Source organism: Octodon degus, unplaced genomic scaffold, assembly GCF_000260255.1.
Source record: "Octodon degus isolate 3935 unplaced genomic scaffold, OctDeg1.0 scaffold00245, whole genome shotgun sequence".
Classification (NCBI taxonomy): Eukaryota; Metazoa; Chordata; class Mammalia; order Rodentia; family Octodontidae; genus Octodon; species Octodon degus.
In genome coordinates, this window is record NW_004524821.1 from 2,096,923 (window position 1) to 2,103,114 (window position 6,192).

General features: G+C 39.3%; 1 protein-coding gene across 10 annotated transcripts in view; it reads left to right on the plus strand.

Moving 5' to 3' along the window:
• The window catches only part of Scmh1 (Scm polycomb group protein homolog 1), a 178,450-nt gene that overhangs the window by 157,212 nt on the left and 15,046 nt on the right, over positions 1-6,192 (plus strand). The gene's annotated exons all lie outside the window — the stretch shown is intronic.

Sequence of the window (6,192 nt, forward strand, 5' to 3'; positions counted from 1 at the left end):
TATTAAAAGATGTTAGAGAAAAAAGAAACAAATCGTCTATAAAGGAAAGCCCATGAAAAATCATAGTAGACTTTTTAACACAAACCCTAAAGTCAAGGAGAGTTTGAAGTGAAATATTTCAAGCCATAAAACAAAGCAACCTCCAACCCAGAGTGATGTATACAGCAAAACCTGTCAACAGGTTTTTCTGCATCTATTGAGATGATCATATGGTTTTTGTTTTTGCCTCTGTTAATATGGTGTATTACACTTACTGATTTGTATATGTGGAACCATCCCTGCATTCCTGAAATGAATCCTACTTGGCCATGTATGAGTCTCTTGATGATTTGCTGTATTCTGTTTGCCAGTATCTTTTTTTTTTTTTTTTTTTTAATGTATTTGGTACAGGGTCTTACCACACAGCTCAGACTCATAGTGATCCTCCTGTTTTTAGCCTCCCAGTGCTGGGATTACAGACGTGCACCAACATGCCTGGTCTTGATGGCCAGCTCAGTGTACCCAAGGATATCCCAGCTCCAGCTTTGCATGTGTTACTGGGGATCGAACCCTGGTCCCTGTGCTTGCCTAAGCAGGCTCTTAGTCAACTGACCTATCTCACCTGCCTGTTTGCCAGTATCTTATAGAAGATTTTGCATCTCTGTTCATTAGGGAGATTGGCTTATAGTTCTTTTTCTCAGTTGGGTCAGTCTCTGATCATGGTATTAGAGTAATACTTGCTTCCAGGAATGACTTTGGGCATATTGCATCCCTTTCAATTTCTTTAAAGAATTTGAGAAGTAGTGTATTAGGTATTCTCTAAATTTCTTTTTTTTTCTTTTTTCTTATAAATTGAGCAGTGAATCCACCAGCACCTGGGCTTTTCTTTATTGGTTTTATAATTTTTAATTATATCTTCAGTTTCATTGACTGATATTGGTTTATGTATATTTTTTATATCTTCAGCTTTGGTAATTTATATGTATCTAAGAATCTACATTTTTTTCTACATTATCCATCTTATTAAAATATAAGTTTTCACACTGGGTATAGATGGTCTTCTGGATTTCTGCAAGATTTGTTGTGATTTCACCCTTTTCATTCCTGATTACATGGACTTGAGTCTTCCCTCCCCCTTTTTTTATAAGATGAGCTAAGAGTTTGTCAGTTTTATTTAATCTTTCATAGAACCAACTCTTCAATTCGTGGATTCTTTGTATTGTTTTCTTAGTCTCCATTGCATTGATTTCTACTCTGATCTTAATATTTTCCTCCCTGTTATGAACTTTGGACTGGACTTGCTCTTCTTTTTCTAGAAGCTTGAGGTTCATTAATTTATTTGAGCTCAGTTTTCCTGATGTGGGTATTCACTATTCTAAATATCCCTCTTAGGACCACTTTTTTTTTTTTAGGACCACTTTTACTGTCTCATATGTTCCAGTATATTGCATTGTCAGTATCATGTAATTGTTTTGAATTTACTTCAGCATATTCTGTGAGCTAGTATGTGTTCTGTTTTGTAGAATATACCATGTGCAGCTGAGAAGAATGCATATTCTAATGTTGTGAATGGCTCTATTTTTGACAGTGGGGTATTGAGGTCCCCAAAACAATTGTATTACTATTTATTTGATTTTTCATATCTGTTAGTATTTGTTTTATATAGTTGGGTATGCATGTATTTGGTACATTTATATTTATGATTGTTGTTTCTTCCTTTTAGATTGTTCTCTTGACAAGGATGTAGTGATCTTCTTTGTCTAATTAGTCTTTACTTGAAATCTGCTTTGTTTACAAAAACAGTAGCTACCCCTGCTTTTTTCTGGATTCCTTTCTCATAGAGTATTGTTTCCCACTCTTTGACTTTTGAATTTGAATTTTTTTTAATTCAATGTGATTCTTTTTTTATGAACAGGATGTATTTATTGAGGGAAAGAAAGCTTCTGTCTGAGAGAGGGACAGAAGGAAATCCTGAAAGAGTGGTCCCCCAAATGTGTTTCTTATATGCAGCATTTTGTTGGATTTTTTTTAATTTTATTTATTTGTGTGTGTGTGTGTGTGTGTGTGTGTGTGTGTGGCCAGCTCAGCCCACCAGGGGGTGGGGCTGGCTGGCATGTAGTGCTGGGGGATTGAACCGCAGTCCCTGTGCTTTGCTGAGCTTGTTCTAAGTAGGTGCTTTAGACCACTGAGCCATCTCACCAGCCCTTGTTGGATCTTAATTCTTGATCTATTCTGCCAGTTTTTTGTTTTTTGGATTTTGGTTTTTGGTTTTTTTGGTGAATTGAGACTATTAAACACTGATGTTTATAACTTATATGTATTGACTTGTCCTTATTGTGTTATTTTCCTGTTGTTGGCTCCCTTTTTCTCCTTTCTGTTGTTTACCTTGCCTGGTGGATTCCTTCTCTTGGGGTTCATGGAATGGTAATCCTTGTTAGCTCTTTCTAGAATGTCTTCCAGACCATTTTGGAGTGGTGGTTTGATGTTCATTCATTTCCTTAAGTGTTCTTCGTCATAAAAATATCTTAGTTCTCCATTAATTTTGAAAGATAGTTTTGTAGTATACATCAATCTGGGTTGGAAGTTTTGTTTTAGAGTTTGAAATACTTCACTTCAAACTCCCCTTGACTTTAGGGTTTGTGTTGAAAAGACTACTATGATTTTCATGGGCTTTCCTTTATATGATTTGTTTCTTTTCTCTAACAGCTTTTAATATTGTTATTTTGTTGTTGTTTGGTGGTGGTGGTAGATTTTTATTTGTTGTTGTTGTTTCTGTAATACCAGGGATCAAACTCAGGACCTTGTGCTTGCCAGACAAGCACTATTCCACTGAGCTATCTCAGTAGCCCCAATATTCTTTCTTGTGTTGAATTTCTAGACTCTTATCTAGAGTCTAGAAATGTATGTCTTGCTATCATTTTATCACACCTAATTGGAGTCCTGTAAGTTTTAATAATCTATATGTCAAATTCTTTTTCCCTTCCAAGGAAGTTGTCTTCCATAACATCTGTGAATAGGTTTTTTATGTCATTTGTGGTATCTCCTGCTTTTTCGTTGACTCCAATCTACCTTATGTTATTCTTTGCATCATCTGCAAGCTACTGGATTGATTTCTTGTTGTTCTCTGTTGTTTTTTAATCTTGCTTTTCATGATCACTAGTAGTCCTGTCTTCTGTATCTGAGGTTCTATCCTCACGTGGGCTCATTCTGCTGCATTTATTGTCAATGGAATTTTTAATCCGGATATCTATTTGAATCTGATTTATGGATCCCATTTCTTTCATACCTTGGGCATTCGTAATTTCCATCATCTTCCTAAGCTCTTCTATTTATTAACCTTTATCTGCTCTAGAGTCATTTAAGTATGCCTTGCACAATGGTCACCATCTCTGTAGTTATCTGAGAATGTTTTCTGATATGATTTTTTTCTGGAGCTTATTTCATCTTCTTAGTTACTTTCACTGTTATCACTTTGGAGAATCCAGGTAAGTGGCTTTCAGAGTATTCCACCTCATTGTCCCCTGGGTTTGCCATTGGTGATCTGGATATCTGGCATAGCATCTTATTTAAATGTCTTTTCATTTTGTTTTTTTAGTTTAATTCCTGGGCTGATGCTTATAGAATGCCTATGGTGAGTAGCTTTATTGCTAGTATTTAGAACCTTTACAAAATGACTGTTTCTCAGAGATATCTTCTACATGTAGCTGGCTTTTTGATTTTCAGTCTACCTACTTGGCCCAGCTCCTAGTTCTTTGGCACTGACCTATAGTATTTTTGTGACCTTTAGGCCACCTCAATCTTGATATACCAGGAAGAATTACAGCAATTATGACATTTTGATGAAAGTGATACAGTTAGCAGTAACAATAGCATAAAACACAGACTGAAAAATGACAAGCTGAGGTAATTTTAATTTACCACTTTTAACCAAATGAACTAGATTTGTGGTTATATGACAGAGTCTAAAACAAACCAGAAAATTGTATGCAGTAAATAACCCCTTGGTATGGCAATTTTACCCCCAGGGTAGAAAATTTAAAAGGCATTGGAGAAAAAAATAGACAAATGGAAGAGACAAAAGATTAAAGCACCTTCACACAGGCACAGGGACCAGGGATTCAATCCTGGGCCTGCTATGCTGGCTCCGCCCCCGCCCCGGGGCATACTGAGGCAACAATTGAGACTGGACTTGGTGGGGTGTGCCTATAATCCCAGCTCTTGGGAGGCTGTAAACAGGCAGATCACTATGAGTCTGATCTAGTAGTGAGACCCTGAACACCCTGTAGACCCTTCCCTAAAATACAAAAAAAAAAAAAAAAAAGGGACAAAATGAGAAGGCTGGAAAACAAAGGATCGTGCAAATTTTTGCAAACTGGTGCAAAAGACAGAAGGGAAAGAGAGGAGGAAATAAAAATAAGAACAGAACAGGACAACAAAACTAGAAACCATGTTTATGTTCATATGAAAACAAGAATAAGAGAACATTTAAAAGAATAATAAAAATGTCCAGTGTTTCTGATGCCACTGATAGACACTGTGAGCAAACAAGAGTCCAGATCCACATCAGTCAATCACCACAAGCCAGCAACAGCTCCACATCCGGATAAAAAACGATCTCAGCGAGCCTGCACCCCTATTTGCACTGAAGTTCAAGCCAGCCTTTGGCTGTGAGGTTGGAACCAGACCCACCCATCCTGTTGCAGTCCCCATGCCTGCTGCAGGCTTGAATTCGACTGAAGCCACTAGGTGGAGCAAAAAGCTACTCCCAGTCTCAAGCTCAGTTGGCCTCTCTCCAAGATGGCCCCCAGCCAAGTCCAAACAGACAACTCACCAGCCACCACAGTCCACTGTGTGCACTGCAAGCACTGCATCCACTGCTCTGCCTTACTGGTGATTTCTCTCTGGAGTCCTGTGACATTGCCAGCAGTCACTGTACATCCAGTTTCAAGCTGCTGGGTACATGTAGTCCAAGCTCAGGGAAAAAGTGCCATCTGCCTCCTCCTTCTTTGTTGAAGTTTCCCTCTTCACTATCTGCATGGGCTTCAGTTCTTATTCTAGATCCTTCTTGGATCTCAAGGACCCACTCCCCTCCTTCTCTTTTCTTCATATTGTTGTATTCCACTGTCTGGACACCAAACCTCAGAGAGGCTCTTTCTCTGCTGCCCATCTCTCTGCCATCTTCCTAGAAGTAGGTTAAAGATTTTTTTCATCTCCATCAAAAAGATAGGTAAACTGTATTCTTAAAAAAGGGCACTGATCACTGATGAATGATTATGTCAGAAATACAACCTTAATTTCCAGCTCCACCCTCTTAACACCTGAGCTAGTGGAATTTGTTTTTACAGAACTATTTTTTGCAAAGGTAAGATGATAATGAACCTATAGTATATAACAGTTAAAACCAGAGCTGTTTTGTTTTTTGGTTTTATAGTACTAGGGATTTACTTAACCCAAAGCTTTGTGCTTGGTAGACAAGTATTCTACTATGGAGCTACATTACTAGCCCTTTTTAAATTCGTACTTTGAGACAAGGTCTCACTAAGTTGCCTAGGCTGGCTTGAACTTGCAGTCCTCCTGTCTCAGCCCCTGAGTCACTAGGATTGCAGACGTATGTGAACACCTGTACATGCATAGCTAAAACCAGAGCTACTTTAATAAAGGTGGGACCAGGCCTAGAGCCTTCCTGTAGGGGGGACTCAGGGACTCTGTGGAGCGCAGTTGTAAAACAGTGTGGTTCACTTATTTTCTATTTGCTCAACCAAAATAACCTGACATGTAAAGTTAAAGGAGGAAAAGTTTATTTAGCTCAAATTTTGTAGGGGTTTAATTCATAATTGGGAACAGACCCAGAGTGCAGGCCTGGCGAGTGAGTGAGACAACCTGGGCCATGAGATCCTGAACAGACCCAGAGCAAAGGCTGGGCAAGTGAGTGAGACGACCTGGGGCCCTCCTGATCCTGAATAGACCCAGAGCGCAGGCCTGGCGAGTGGGTGAGACAACCTGGGCCGTGGGATCCTGATTAGACCCAGAGCGCAGGCCCAGCACAGAACCCTTCAGCGGAACTCCCTGCAAAGAGGCTAGAGGCAAGACCCACCCAGCTGATTCAGGAGCAGAACATCTTGCCAGAGTGTCATAAAGGGTTCAACTCTAACGCCTGCAGCAGAAAGAAGTGGAGCACAACAGCCAGATCCAAACAACACCCACTTGGAGGAA